Below are 17408 nucleotides of genomic sequence, written 5' to 3'. Positions count from 1 at the left end.
TTCGGCACGAAAATCAATCAGTGGAATCAATACTTAATGTGTTGTTCACTTACTCTGGCGAGTCAAACGAAATTACATTTGAACACTGGCGTATTCATTACTTTGACAAGTAAATAAACTAAGATTCCATGACGGAAACAATAATTAACTTTTCATAATCTTAATTAATTATTTTACGTTTTCAAGGTAAATTGAGCTCTCACCTGAGTTATTTTGGTTCGTAATTATATGCGGGTAAATCCCGATCCTGTCGACTGCGCCAGTAAAAATCCTTTCCTTATTTCAATATAATGAATATTGAATCTTGTAGGAAGAATAAAGCTAATTTTTCAGAATAAACAAAATACTTTTATTTAAATTTTAAAACAGAACAAAAAAAAAATAAATACTGCAGCTCTAAACTATCAAAATTTTAAACTCTTAACTACTGCAGTTAAAACTCTTACAACTATTAAAATATTCAAAATATTAAAACAAAAAAATATATAAAAATCTTCCGAATCCTCCTCTTGTTGCCACACCGTAAAATGCAAGTTCTTGTCCTATTATTTATATTTCACGTTCTCTTTAAGTCACGATCTTTACAAGTCATGATCTTTACAAGTCACGATCTTTACAAGTCATGATCTTTACAAGTCACGATCTTTACAATGTTTCACAAACAATAATCAATCAACAAATGGACTGTATTCCTACACTTTTATTAAATTACACTTGTCAGCGATGCGAAATAATTGATACAAAATAAGCGAGCCATTCTACATGGCTGTCACAAACACAATTCTATCAATCCATTATCTTGTTGCCACACATAAAGTTCAAAACTAAAGGAAGAAAAATAAAAGGAATTTACGCTGTTTGCAACAATAAAATGAAGCAAACGATACTCACATAAACATCCTGGCCCTCGTTGAAATCCCAGGGGGTTTCAATAGTTGGAGCATTTTGAAACTTCTTAGTCTGTAATAAAGATAAACATAAGAAAAATAATACAAAATATTATATGCGAAGCAGTTCATAGTTTTTTAGTCTGAATAGGAAGAGGACACAATTTCACGACTGGTCGTTTAATGACACCATGACCAGTTTTAATACTAGCAACTCTGACTCTTTGATCTGAGCCCGGATGAACAGCAATTATTCTCCCTAACCTCCATTTAAGAGGCGGAAGGTTGTCTTCTTTGATGAGTACTAAGTCATTGACTTTTAAATTGTTTTGACATTTTTGCCATTTAGGTCTTTGTTGAAGCTGAGACAGGTATTCTCGACTTCATCTTTTCCAGAAGTGCTGAAAAATAAACTGTCTCACATGCCATCTGTCAGTGTGATTGAAGGAACTATAATTTAGGTCTGGTTCAGGTATGGTAGTTAAAGAGGTTCCTATTAGGAAATGACCAGGTGTTAATGCAGTTAAATCATTTGGATCAGCCGATGTTGGACACAATAGCCTAGAGTTGAGACAAGCCTCAACCTGCGCTATCAAGGTCTGAAATTCCGGATAGGTCAGCACAGTATCACCAACAGTCCTTTTTAGATGTAATTTCATTGACTTTACTGCCGATTCCCATAGTCCACCAAAATGGGGAGATGATGGCGGGTTGAATATCCATTTTATTTCCTCTAAAGACAAAAATTTGTGAATTTCTTGATTTTGCTTACATTGCAAAAAACATTTTCTGATTTCTTTGTCTGCACCTTTAAAGTTAGTATCGCAGTCACTATAAATCTCAAATGGTTTCCCTCTTCTTGCAATAAATCGTTTCAATGCACTTAAAAATGCCTTTGTTGACAAATCTTCTACCACTTCAAGAATCTTCACCAAAATCTTCATCAAATCTTCACCTTGATTACAAAACACACAAATAAGCATGCGTAATATTTAAATGATTTTTGTCCACGTCCTGCACGATGTTTTATCATGAACGGTCCAGAAAAATCTATTCCAGTTCGATGAAATGGTCGCGATTGTGTTACTCTAGATTCCGGTAGATCAGCCATTATTTGACTTGCAGTTTTAGCTCTAAGTTTGCAACACGTGATACAAGATCTTACTACTTTTCGGATACCAGATCTAGCAGCTATGATCCAAAATTGCTGTCTAATTAAAGATAGAAGAAGTTCCGGTGCTGCATGCAGATATTTGACATGAAAGTGTCTAATTATGATTTCTGTCAGATTGTGTTTTGAAGGTAATAAGATTGGATGTTTTTCATTTTCTGACAGTTGCGCATTTTTCAGTCTTCCTCCTACACGTAACACTTTGTTGTCATCTAAAATTGGACACAAGCTAAGGAGGTTGCTGTTTGTAGGTAAGTCCTTTCCCAACTCCAAACATTGAATTTCCTTGAAAAAGTGAAATCGCTGTATTTTTCGGACAATACAGAAAGTTGCAGCTTGAATTTCATTACTAGATAAAAAAGACGTATTTCTTTCTAGATATGCTACTTTAGAATTCGATATGAATCTTAATATCCAAGCAAATATGCGTTGTAACTTTGGAAATGAAGATATATTTGATATAATAGCAAGTTCCTGTACAGGTTCAGAAACTACAAATGAGACTGTTTTACGTGCATCTGGTAATGCCTCTTCATCTATAAGAATAATTTTAGACAAGGCAATCTCACTGCACTTTAACCAAGAAGGACCATTCCACCACAATTGATGAGATAATAGTTCTGCAGGAAATAATCCACGTGAAGCACAATCAGCTGGATTTTCCTTTCCATCAACATGACTCCAGTTCTCAGGTGGTAAGATGGATTGTATTTCAGAAACTCTATTGGATACGAATACTTGCCATTTTTTAGGATCTGACCTTAGCCATGACAACACGATTTGCGAATCACTCCAAGCTTGCACTAAATCAAAATTTATAACTAATGCAGCTTTTACAGACTGAATCAAGCGTGCCAATAACACTGCTGCACATAATTCTAGTCTTGGAATCGTAATAGATTTTAATGGTGCTACACGAGTTTTAGCTGTTACGAGTTTAACATTAATGTCAGAGTTATTGCAAGTTTTGATATAAATAATTGCTGCATAACCTCTTTCAAACGCATCACAAAATCCGTGAAGTTCACATCGAAAATAATCAGGTAGCAGAATTTTCCTAGGTATATTTATAGAATTGAAAAGTTTAACTTCTGTACATAGATTTCTCCAATTTCGATCAATCTCTTCTGTTACAGGATCATCCCATGATAACTGTAATTTCCACAATTGCTGAAGGATCATTTTAGCGAGAATTACAAACGGAGCTATCCACCCCAATGGATCGAATAGTTTTGCTAAGAATGACAAAATAATTCTTTTAGTCGGAACACTTTGATACTCTATTACACCGACATTACATTTGAATTCATCATTGTCCGGATGCCATTCCAATCCCAGAACTTTCAATGTTTTGTTTTCTATTACACGATGAATATTGTCACTATCTGTGTTTGTTAAGCCAGAGGTTTTTAACAACGACGGTTCACTTGTCTACCATTTGTGAAGCTCAAAGCCACCACTTTTTAGCAGATGTTGAAATTCGTCTATTAATGCAATACCTTCCGAACTATCTTTTACACCAGTTAACATATCATCAACATAAAAATCTCTTAAAACTATGTTCTTTGCCTTTGGAAAGTTCAATCCTTCATCAACCGCTAACTGACTCAAAACTTTGGTTGCAAGATATGGAGCAGCTGCAGTTCCATATGTAACTGTTTTCAAACGACAAACTTGTATTTGTTTATACGGGCTATCTTTCCATAATATTCTCTGAAAATCTCTATCTTTTTCATGAACCTTTATCTGTCTGTACATCATTTTAATATCAGCGGTTATTGCAATGTTATGAAGTCTAAATCTTAGTAAAATACAAATTAAGTCATCTTGTATTTTTGGGCCTATCATTAGTGTATCATTTAAAGAAACACCTGTGGTTGTTTTAGCGCTCGCATCGAAAACAACTCTCAATTTTGTTGTTAAGCTAGAGTCCTTCAACACGAAGTGATGTGGGATATAATAGTGTTTATTCTCTAATTCATAATCTGTGTCTGGCACTAATTCTACGTGTTCTAGTGAAAAGTACTCTTTCATAAACTGAATATACTGGTTGTAAATTTCTTTCATAGATAACAGTCTCTTCTCCAAGTATTGAAATCTTCTGTACGCCACTTCACGGAAGTCACCTAGAATATCTCTATTATGTTTGAATGGTAATACAACTGAATAACGACCTGATGTGTCTCTAAAATGCGAGTTTTTAAAATGTTCTTCACAAAGTTTTTCTTCATTTGTTAAAGGTTGTACATTTGGAAACTTTTCTAACTCCCAGAAAGAATTTACTAACTCATCTGTGTTTGTATTCAAATGATTAACATATACTGGCTCAAAATTTGTAGATTCAAAATTTGTAGTACCCGAAATTATCCATCCCAACCTCGAATTTAGAGCAAATGGTAGATCAGGACCACGTTTGACAATTTCTCCCGTCGTTAAATGCAGAAATACATTTACTCCAAATAAAATGTCAACTGGTTGTGACTTGTAAAATAATGGATCAGCTAATTGTAAATCACTGAAGTTATCGAAGATGATTGATGGCAAAGATACATAGGGAATGTTATCTGTCACCTTGTCCAGTACAAACGCTGATGTTGATACACGAATATCACTTTTAATATGAGAAGTGAATACTAAATCGACTTCCCCATTACTTATAGTATTAAATTCTCCTAGACATGATACAGAAATGGAATTATCTTTCACTCGTAATCCTAATTTCTTCACACAATCCCTTGAAATAAATGATCTCTGAGATCCAGTGTCACATAAACATCTACACTTCACAAATTGTTGCTTAGAATTTTGAACTTTTATTAAAGCAGTACACAATAAAATTTGACTGGTTTGATTACCTTTTGCATTCGAATCATAATGAGAGGCACAAACTGTGGCTGAAACGTCCTTAGGAATTCATCTCTTTTGATGATAGATTAAACCCGTTAATTCATCTCTTTTAATGACAGATTGCGTAGGCGGAGATATACTGTTTAACTGAGTTTTATTCTTTGAATTATTTACAATGTGCAAAATACTGTGATGCTTCTTAAAGCAATGTTGACATGTATTTAAACTCTTGCATTTTTTGAGCAAGTGCATATTAGATAAACAATTAAAACAGTAACGATTAGATTTTACAAAATCTATCCTTTGCTGAACCGATAAATTTAGAAATTTCGAACATTTGGCTAAACTATGATCTTCTTTACAATAACCACAACCCAAAGTAGCAACCAGAACATTATTCTTATTTTGAAACACAGATTTAGGAACCTTATTACTTGTTGATTTGCTATTTTGAAGTGTTCTTGCATAGTTTTTTAGGAATTCAATTAATGTCGTAAGTTTTGGAATTTCATTACATTTTAACTGACATTCCCACCATAATTTTGTAGAAGGGTCTAATTTTTGCAAAATTCAATAAGTCATTAAAGTGTCACCAAAATTATCAATGGTTTGATTCAATACTTCTAAAGAACGAATTACTTCATTAATATTGTCAACTAAATTTAAAATAGCAAATGCTGATTCATTTTGAATAGTTGGTAAACTTAAAAAACGTTTAATATATGCAAAAATTTGTTCTCTCTTATTTGAATATCTTTCGTCTAACAGATTCCATGCTATTTCAAAATTACAATCCGAAATTTGAATGGTTTGAATAATGCGATATGCTTCACCTTTCAACGAAGCCTTCAAATACTGCAATTTTTGAGCATTAGATAAATTTGTATTATTTCTTACACAAGCACTGAAAAGATCTTTAAAAGCTATCCATTCTGTAATATTACCACCAAAAGTCGGTAATGTTAACTTGGGTAATTTAATATTGTCAAGAACCTGTTCTGAATTTACACTATTAGAATTATTTTTATTATTTTGATTTTTTAATATTTTTTCACCTTTAAATTTCCACAAATAAATTTTATCTGTGTACTCCTGAACATTATCTATTTCGTTTTCTAATTCTTTAGTATCTTTAATTAAACTTTCGATTTCAGAATCAAGCTTCCTTAACTCAGTTTCTTTTTGTGTCAATAATTCAACACATTCCTCTAGTTCTATTAAATTAATTTCATCTGCAGTTAAAATAGTTTCAATTTTCTTTACATATTTAGTAACACTCCTGCGTAAGACCGCTGTTTTTGTTTTAAAAGTTATAAGTTCACTCATAATTGATCAATTCAAAAACAGAAATTGTTCTTAAATCACTTAACACTATTATTAAAATGAAATCGAATTCTATGTTGTATTACAACATTGTTCTTAAAATTTAACAACAAATTAAACGAATTTTTGTTCAAAATCCACTTACCTCACAAAGTGGATAATTTTCACCAACCATATGCATATTTGCGTTGTTAGAATACACTTAGAACAGTCACTATCTTCACTTGACCAACAATTTATGTTCTTAAACTTAATATGTTTCACAAACAATAATCAATCAACAAATGGACTGTATTTCTACACTTTTATTAAATTACACTTGTCAGCGATGCGAAATAATTGATACAAAATAAGCGAGCCATTCTACATGGCTGTCACAAACACAATTCTATCAATCAATTATCTTGTTGCCACACATAAAGTTCAAAACTAAAGGAAGAAAAATAAAAGGAATTTACGCTGTTTGCAACAATAAAATGAAGCAAACGATACTCACGTAAACATATATTATAAAACTTATTTTAAAGTATTTAAGTAATATTTTAATTCTTTTAAACATTGGTATGATGTTTTTAATTCGATATTCAATTTAAGTAATATTTTAATCCAAATAAACGTTGGCGCAATGTTTTTATAGCGGTGTTTTTATTCTATTTCTTTGCTATATGAAAGTAAAAAGTAACCTTACTTACCTTACTTTAGTATTTTATAGTCGTAGTAAATGTATTTATTTACATTTGCCTACCATCTTAAAAAGCAACGTTTTCAATAGAAAATTAATCCATTATTTTTAACGATATTTATTTTTTTAAAGTTTCGAATACTTTGCTATGCGTAAAATACGTAAAAACAGCGTTTTTCAACATGACTGTCGATCGTAAAAACAACGCTAACAATTGCGTCAATGTAAATCGCCAAAAATCTATACAACCGTCTACCAAATTAGCACAATGTTTTTTTTTCCGCCAGACAATTATGCACAAGAAATATCCTCTCCAAATATATTGTAAAATCTTATGTTGTGAATTTTTCTTTCGTGGTTAGAATTTAAAAAAAAATAAAAAATGCTCTCTCTCCTTCAATAATAATTAAAATTTCAATAACAAAGGATAAAATTATTCAAATGAAATTTCATTTCGAATTTTCGGATAAGAATTTTAAATTGATAGATTTATATATATTCAGCTAGGGAAATTTAATGTGTTAGTTGGTAGTTAAAAAATTAATTAATCAGACATGTATTGCATGATCTAGTTATACGAGTATATAAATGCGATCTGAATTCGCATAGCTGACAGAATTTATCAGAATATTAACAAAAAGTAATAAATCCCATTTCTCTGGTCGGTTAATCAGTAGCACTGAAAATTGTTTTAGTTAGCTTAAATATAAACAAAAACATAAAACAATTAGTAAATTAATTTTAATTTTATTTGAAAATAGAAATGACGTCATGCTTACAAAGTAAATTTGTTGTAGACTAAAAAAATGTAAATAAGAAATGTAATATAAAAATACTGATTTGAGTGATCTTCAAGCAAAAGAAATACCTGCTTTACTTCAGTTATAATAACTAGCTATATGTTGGATATTTGAGAGAAGAACATTAACTAGAGACAGTATATCTAACTATATTTTTAAGAAATTTGCATGGCTTTATTTATCGTCCCTTGAGTCATCAACATCATCCTTCTATTAGTACTGATACATTAAAGGACGCGAGAAATATCGTATTTACTCGTGTGTTCTCCTCCTTTTTTTTACTATTTTTACCGTACAAAAACCCAGAGAGGAAGATAATTCGAATAATTTAATTTTCAAAGGATGGGATTACAGTAAGAACATCACAGAAGAAAAGTATTCATGGATAACTAATTACTTATTTAAAAGAAACCTACATTGCAGTAATAATACTTAGTATCCACTGTATCTTGAAATCTCGGCCCGCTGTTCATGTTTCTCTTAGCTACTCCTTTGGCCTCAAATCATTTACTCCTAAGGCTGCTAGATCTCTTGTCTATGTCATCTGACACATCTTATCTGTATATTTAAAATTTTATCTATTATTACTTATCTATTATTTAAAAGACGTGCATTCCTCAAAAATACAAATTCTATTTTGAAAATATAATGAGTGTCGTCAGAAAACCTTTTATTCAAAATATGTAAAGAAAAATAAAAGTTGAGCGAAACAAAATTATTCTTTTCTTATTAAAGGAAACAAAACTTTCAAATTTTCATATAGAAATTAAGAAATTAAAATTAACTTACTTTTTGCAACATGATAGGCTCAAGTGACTATCTGAATTACAATTCATTATATTTTTCGCCCAAAGACATTTCATCCTTTACCACTTTGTTTTACTCGTACACTTGACGATTACTTGGTTACTTCCACTGAACTGAGCAAGCAACTGATCGGAGAGGAATTTCGAGGTCAAGAATATTTTCAGTTCTAAGCAAGTTCTTAGAACATTTACTCAATTGTGATTTTACATATAGTTGCTTAAAAAATTCTTCGGAGGTTTTAAGTCGGAAGAAACCTTCCTTTGTAATCCTCATCACAACTGCCAAACTGTTGAGTAAATCACCTCATCCCTATGGATATCAGGAACAAGAACTCGCACAGCAGATACGAAAAAAGTAGTAAAAAATGCTTTTTCCGAATTAATTTCGTTTTTTCTTTCTTTCCTTCTTTTTCTATTTGTTTTCGCCGATTTCTCATTTGGCATTCTATAGAATGCCTAGGAAATGTGTGAAATGTTAATTGTTTCATACATTATCGGCCAGTTTCCGGCATACTGTAAAATACCTAGGAATTGTATAGAATGCCGACTTTCATACATTGACGGTTACAAAGATAAATGAAGCAAACTGAGAATTTTGTTAAAAAAAGAAAAAAGCAGCAGAATTTCACAATCTTTTAATTCAAATTATTTGATTAATAGCTTACTGTAGAAATAAGCAGGTTAACAGTCATACTTATAAGCGGTTTGCTATCAGAAACTAAAGTAGTAGTTAATTCTAGTTGTAAACAAATTATTCATTCATAACTGCCCCTTTCGACAGGGAAACACAACTCCAAATGATTAACAAAAAAGTTCAAGCTTAGCAAAAACGCTATGTCTTATAATATAAAATTTTTGGTTACGTATGTAAAACGTGTAACTTTTGTATTTTTAAAAGTTCTGTTACAAGTATCGATTCAACTAAACACGTAAAACCATTCTATTTTAATTATTTTTCGCTCTAAAAGAGGCTCTTTCTAAGAAAGGAGGTCCGATTCTTTTCTATTTCAGTGCACATGAGGGATAACTTTCAAGGTTGCTGAATTTCAAAGAAAATATTTTTTTCTTTTGTTCAAGAGAACAAATCTTCAGTTGTTTTTTTATCCGTTTGCTAATTAACTAAATTATACTTTTTTTCCGTTTCCGTGAGTTTTCGTAACTCTAAATTTAAGCTAATTATTTCTACCCTGTAGATTTGGATTGAGGTGAACAAAGAGAAGGTAAACATTCCAGTTTTGATTGCAAGATCAATGTCATTTTTTAGTTACCTTAATTGAAAAAGAGCTCTTTTAATTTGCTTATCTATTTAATGTTGTTTACGTTAATTACAGTAATTTTAGGTATTGAAATATTTTAATGAGATCAATATTATGAAAACACATATTTCGAGGACAATTCAATTTATATGACATTTCATTGGGAAGTAAAAATAGTAAAAATGTTACTTAATTAATTATTGAATTACCAGTTATTGAAAACCGTCAAAAGAAAGCTTCGTTTCTTGGAAAACATAAAAATAAGTAATTTTATTACAGTAATATAATCAAAAGATAAAAATAAAATTGAATATTTTTTTGTTCAGAAATTTAATACATTATTAATATTAAAATGATATCACACCATTTTATAACTAAGTCTTAAGATAAAAAGCAATACTCCTCGTATATCTTCAATTTCGTTGCTAAAATCACTAAGGGAAAATATGTATAATTATCCATTTCTGTGAAAGAAAGTTTTCAGAAATCATGCAGCGTGCATGAACCTTGGAATACCTGAATTTTTCTGTCAAAGAGCTTTAGCATATTTTATATGGAAGAAATGTGTAAAGTGGCATTCCTAGGGACTGTGAAGTTCTAGTGCAAGAGGAGTTAAAACATCTTTCGATCAATCAAGCTAGTTTGAATGAGGAAATTTGGTCTTATTGTTCGATTTTCGAAATCAGGGAGTTATGTTTGCCTTTCTTCTTCGTTTCTCTGATGTCCTTCTTGGGAACTACGGCCAAGACTTATTTGAGTGAGATGCCGTTGGGGCTTCACAAGGTAAGGGAGCCACAGCAAGACTTGTCTGGCTCCATTATCAACAGATAATGACTCACTGTCTGTTATATATTGCAATGTTAGTATATAATTTATTCGACTCTAAGTTCTTTCAAAGAACTAATATTGGGATAATTAACATTAATTTAAGCATGACTACTTTTCATTTTTTATACACTTATCCTGTAAACCAAAGCACACCAACCTTCACGATTTTCAAACGATAAAATTAGTTTAATAAAGGGAAAAGTACACGAGGAAATGAGATAATTCTCTACACTTTCTCTGCAAAATATGTGAGATGTCCTGTTAAGCAAAATTCTGCGCAAGCTTTATTCAGGAGAGTGCTCTGGAAAAACGCTGTCCACTACTTCATTGTGCAGGACATACATGTTCATTGAGATAGGAGCATTTTCCCTCCAGAAGAGTCACTGTATAATTTCACTGTATAATTTAATTTGCTACGAAACAAATTGTGTTTGCTTGCTTATTACCATTAGCTTAACAAAAGTGCTTTGCAAAGCATAATAAAGCCTTTCAGAACTTGAATAATTTTTTTCATTCATTTGAGCAGGGAAAATAGTTAAGTTAAATGTTTTTGTAAGTGTGTGCAAAATGCTTCAGGTTATTCATTACTTTATACTTCGTCGTTGAGAAGGTTAATCTATGACCTAAGAATCATGGCAATTTACTAATCTAATAGAAAAGCTTTTCAATTACGAATTAAGCGTAGGAGAAGACAAATAACAACTCCGAAATTTGGGAGAGAAAATGTAATGAGAAATAATTTTATATTTCAGTCTAATGAACGTGCATGTAGTCACGTATATGACAGTACAACTATAGAATTGCAAATATTCATTCCGTAGATTCCGTATCATGGATATATAAATGAATTCATAAAGATTCTAACTACTCCAATTTGACGCGTAACTCCTCAGATTTCTCAGAAAAATATTTTTAACAGAACTAAAGTGCATTGAATAGCAAGCATTTCAAAGTATAAATAAATATTCAATAATAAAAATGCTAAAGAAAGTATAACTAAAAACCTTAGTAACACTGCCTAAAATCTAAAAGTAAACTTCATTTAAATTTATTTTATTGAGAGATGCAAGTAACAAACAAAAAATATTAAATTATTCTTAGATCTACTGTATTTGAAATACCTGGGAATACTGATTTTAACATCTTAATTGGTATGTGCGTTACCGATGATTCACAGCGGCCTTACGTTTCGAAGCCACGTGCATTGAATGTGATTCACAGGTTTTATATTTTTTGAAGCCATGTTAGTCATCAGGGCTTCAAAAAAGCACAGATTTATTCAGTTGAAATTATTTCTACGGCCTCCGAAAAATGGCCCGTATTCTTGGTTTTCGGCTTCGGAAATCTTTTATCCGTAAATTCTCATATGATTTTAAGATATATTTTCTGCAATAACTTTATACTTTTATTTACTTCCCTATAAATAATAATTATAGTTATTATTTATATAGAAAAAAAACTAGGAAACTGAATTAATTTTTAGGATAAATGGGACGAGAAAACACTAGAGTTAAAAAACAAAGGCCCGACAAATTATGTGATTTTGCTGCCTGAATCAACTTGTTAAGCAATTTAAATTTTTCATACAAGAAGAGATCGTCACTGACTTAATACTGCAATTTCACGCCAAAGGTTTTGTTACATTCAAATTTCAAAGTCCAAAGAACATTTACTATAATTGAAGAAGCAGAGTTAAGTGGAAGAGAAAACTCCCCATACAAAATTTTAATTTAGCAGAGTGGAATAAATACCAACACATAAATAGCTTACAATAGGAGCAGCTTTGAATATGTAAAGTAGAAACTATTGATAATCTTGAAATCTAACGAAATAAGTACTGGTTTTCGAAAGTGAAAGAAGAGATTATCAGTGACCTAATACTGCAGTATGACACTAATTATTAAAACTGAAAGGAATTAACATGTGTCTTTATAAACCTTTTTATCGGCGTCATATAATTATTCACCACTTTATTTAATAAGGTAATTTAATTTAATTTAATATTTTTAAGCATAAATTTTTATTATATTCAAATTTCAAATTCTAAAGAACCTTAATACTAGAATTATAGAAGCAGAGTTAAGGGGAAGGAAAACCTTCCTATTCAAAAGTTTAATTCAGCTGAATTCAGCCTTAAACTGATGAGTACTTTATAAAAATTCTTTACAATAGGTCGATCTTTATTGTTCAGTTTGCACATAACATGCCAATAGAAAAATAAACATTAACATAAAAGGATCTATGTTAAATTCTTTTGAATTTCGTAAAGCACCAACTTCTAAGGCTGTCTAAGATCGAATTGCGTCTAAATTTAGAATTTTGTATGTTGAAGTGATAAAATTTAGTACGTATAACAGTTTAGAGATTTGCTGACTATGCTATCTTAAGATGCAGAAAGGGGATACTTTTAGAGAGCGAATAGACTGATGAAAGTGAATGCTGAATGCGAAGCACGAATAGAATGAATAAAAGATGTGATCATGAAATCCAGCAAATTTTTAATTGTCTTACAATACAATGCCGAGTAGTTCTGTCTGATACAGTCTGTTCTGTCTGTCGAGTAGTGTTACGGAATAGACTTATAGCGAATATAGAAGATTTCAAATACGATATTATTTCATGTTTCCTTCCAATGTACTTAACACTAATTAACAAGGACTTCAAAGACTGAGCAAGAATGCTTACGTTCTTTGAATTATCTTCAGATATATCCATCGCATCACCAACATTATTTGAAACGGATTTTAAAGCAAAATGGATGACGGATTTCTCATTTCATCAAAATTCAGTGATGGTAGTAACGGAATATAACGGTAGGAATTCGATATAGCATTTAAGACCTTTACTTCTAATAAATCCCAAGTCTGATGTTGCACTATTTCTTGTAAAAGTCCGTCATCTTTAATTATCATGCGCACAGGTATATGTAGAAATATAGTAGACACCAGTTTATTTATCAAACGATGGAGCAGATATTGACGACATATACTAAGTATCTTGAAACAGCTGCAACCTGCAGAGCTCTAGACGACCTCTAGTGCCCCCAAAGAATCCATTCCACATCAGCGGATCGTTTGCAATCCATCTTTTAGTCCGTATGCTTCAATAGTATATTGCATACACAATAGAATTACATTTAACACTGTATACATAATATTGCTACATTATTATTTGGTTCAAAATTTACTTGGTATTTTAATTTTCTTTTAAGTGCTTTGGTTTTACTTCATTCTGTTCATGATTCCTAAGGTTTTTTATTACTTTAAATCATCGTAGTAGAACTTTTTCAAAACTAACATCCAGGTTATTGGAGACAAAATTATAATGCACTCCTTTTACAGTACTTCTTTAAAGCTTTTCCTTTAGTATTGTACAAAAGCTCTGAAAACCTACATACGACTTATCCTCCGTATGGAAAATTTAAGTTTAAAATAGGTGAGAAAAAGACGTTTTATTCGATTTTTATGTAACATTCAATTCTTTAAATTATAACATCGAGTTAGAAAGTAATTACAGTTTAGAAAGTCATATAATTTGACAAAAACATTTATATCCGTAAAATGTAACGTAAAATTACGGCGTTCTCAATTTTTATTTATATTAAGTAATATAGATTCAGTTACTTCTGATAAAACCATCATTCTGCTGCATTTCGGATGGATTCATTACGATAAAGCATGCTGAAATTCACTACCCTGTCATGTTACTTTATATAGTTGAATGTTTTGCTTGGCTATTCCACTGGAAATATCGCATGTCTTAATCGAAGATGCGTGTGTACCTTAATTATGTAATTTAATTCTCTTGATATTCAACAATCGATAAATGGTAACACGAAGTCATGATGTATAATTGTATATATCTCAGGATGACATGCCCCCAAATCGATTCAGTTCCATTCCATATTGTGTCATGCATTAATACTCACTTTGCCTGTAAGTGCCACTAAACTGTGTTTTGTGTTATCTAGAAATATGTTTTTGAATTCATAAAAGCCTAAAATCATTGTCTTTTTGCATGCATGTAACTCACAGCACTTTATCTTTTACCGAATAAAAGAGATTTTATGATATCTATGATGGTCTTAGATAATTGTGAAATATCAATTCATTTATTTCTAAACGGCAAAGCCTATGAGGGCTGCTTTTTTAGATGAAATGATAGTGTATGCAATTTAAAATTTATAAATGTGGATAAATGACACTGTTTTCCTAAAAGAAATTTTCTAGTTCTCAGTTTCATTTCTTTTATATTTCCCAAACCACAAGAGAAAATAATATCTTTTTAATTCTCTTGTCTGTATTGTTGTTACATACATATACATATATATATATATATATATATATATATATATGTGTGTGTGTGTGTGTGTGTGTGTGTGTGTGTAACAAGTAATGACTAGCTTTCTTAAATTATTTTTCTTTAAGCATTCTGACCTGCCCTGTCTTACGCATTCATATAAGAAGATCTGCTAGACGTTTTGCTCTTACTCTGTCTGTGCTCAGTTTTACCTTTCGTAGTACTGGGCTGTATTTGTTTTTCAAACTTGGTTCAAACTGAAAGGCGTATACGTTTAGTGTTTGCAAGTAAATAAGCGAAAATGCAGTTTAGTGTTACTCTATAGATGATAGCAAAGAGAAAATTTTAACATATTCTGAGATATATTTACTTTAGTCTCAGTGGCTGAATCTCACAGCAACTTGCTGAGTAAATTATTTGTAAATAAAAATACTTCCTACTTTTCATTAAATAAATAGAGCTGCAAAACATCTAAAAATCTCCAATGCACAGCATGACTGCCATTCTTCAAGTGTTACGTAGAAGCTAAATAAGCGAGATTTCATTACTAGCTTAACTATTTTCTGAAAACACACCAAAACTACCTGTTTTAACTTCAGTTTATTTTACCTCAGCAGCTGGAAGGTTTAAAAAAGAAACATTAAAAAATGCAAACACCCGTCGCTTGGACTTAGCAGTGAATACAAAACTGCCCTTTAGTTGTCTTTTAGTTAAAATTTCCAAATATTTTCTAAGCCACGTTGCAATGTTACGAATCAACAAATAATAGCTTCTCGAAGTCTTAACTTACCAATTAAGTAATATGCCTTGAGATTGTAGTCGTATGGTAGGCAATGGCTATTCGCAAAGTGGCAAGTTGGATGGCAGACAGCCAACGTTAACTCAAGTTCTAGTACTGTTACGAGCTATTCCTCTAACTTTATACTAAACTGCTTGCCGCTCAAATCTACATAATCTATAGAATGATGGAGCCTGTGACGGTAATGATGAGGTAATATGAAAGATGGAATTTAAAGTCAAATTGGTTAGTGGATCTCAGATCTAATGCGGCCAGATTTCATTCAGGGAAGCAAATTTCCCATTAAGAAATGTTGGAATTTTAGACGATTCGTTTCATAATCCAAACGTATTCATATGAAAACGATTCATATAAAATGCGAAATAAAAATATTTAAAAACAAATTAACCAGCATTTTGCCTTTGAAGAGAATAATGCTTAACTAACGGAAAAACTGCTATCAGTTGTTTCATTGGAATCTGATTCTTTCTGTGCTGCGTCACCAAGAAGTCTATTAAATTATTGTCTTCTTAGCCACTGTTAGGATTTTCCCCAAATTTTGTTGCATTGTCATTAAACTAATATACCTCTCGCATTGTTAGTACCTAAATAAATATAGTGTTTTTCTATAAAACTTCGGAAATGATATATGAATTTGCGCTCTTTCATGTGATTTACAAAACTTTATAACCTTATTTAATATTCTAGATATCTCTTTCTTTTGTATTCCCTGAGAGGAGGTTTGTTTCTCAATGTATTGCTGTTTCTTGCGATGCAGATCCATCAGCTCATCGGTGGTCAGTTACTTTGACATGTTCATCAACCCGCTCTTCAGTATCCTCTTCATTCATTTCCAATCCCATGAACCACAATACTGTAGTCAGCAATATACTATACATGTCGACTAGGAATATGGCATGCCGATTGAGATTGATCTTGTGCTATAAAAACCTCTGCAGTCCTTCACCTTTAGAGGAAAGTAAGTCAATTATCTATGTGTTCCGCCTGATTAAACGCACTACACATATTGGACCCTACCAAAACCCTCCGTATCAAGGAGAACGTTAGACTACCACTCAAAAAAACTACCTTTTAAAGAAAATGCATACTCACTTATCGCATACCCCCCCCCACTTCCCGAAACGACAGACTTTTCAACAAATAATAGCTACTCGAAGTCACTCTTATGCCATGCTGCTAAACTCGACACCCAGGTCACCACTGTCAGAGGCACAAAGACTCCGATTAGATCGGTATAAAATTCGAGATCTAACTGGTCTTCAAATTGACTACGCCAGTATTGCGCGGGTGTAAGCCATCTGACATATGGACCAGTCGTGTTGCCGATAGCAGCAGGGTTCGTACTGGTTACCGGTACGGCCAAGCTAAGATAATTATTAGTAAAATTACCACATTCATAATAATTTACAAAACATTTCAAAACTTCTGCATTCAGTTAAAAACAGTTTAAAAAATTACAATTAAAATTTCAGTTTCTAACAAGCAATCCGGCCAACAGGCAGGAAGACAAAATTTTCGGTGCACAGAAAATTTAAAGTTAACTCTCCGTTCCACTGGGAAAAAAATACTGAAGTTAGTGAACTAACTGACTTAATTCACTACTTTACTAAGAATTTCAAATGTAAACAAATGACTATCTCGTTTGGCCTAGCATAACTACAACTTGTTTATAATTCTATAACTATTGCATGTAGATTAACTAAAGGCATA

Source organism: Stegodyphus dumicola, chromosome 4 (assembly GCF_044657685.1).
Source record: "Stegodyphus dumicola isolate Sdum_Otavi_A_Nest chromosome 4, ASM4465768v1".
Classification (NCBI taxonomy): Eukaryota; Metazoa; Arthropoda; class Arachnida; order Araneae; family Eresidae; genus Stegodyphus; species Stegodyphus dumicola.
The sequence above is the reverse complement of the archived record's forward strand: the minus strand, read 5'-3'. Positions refer to the sequence as shown.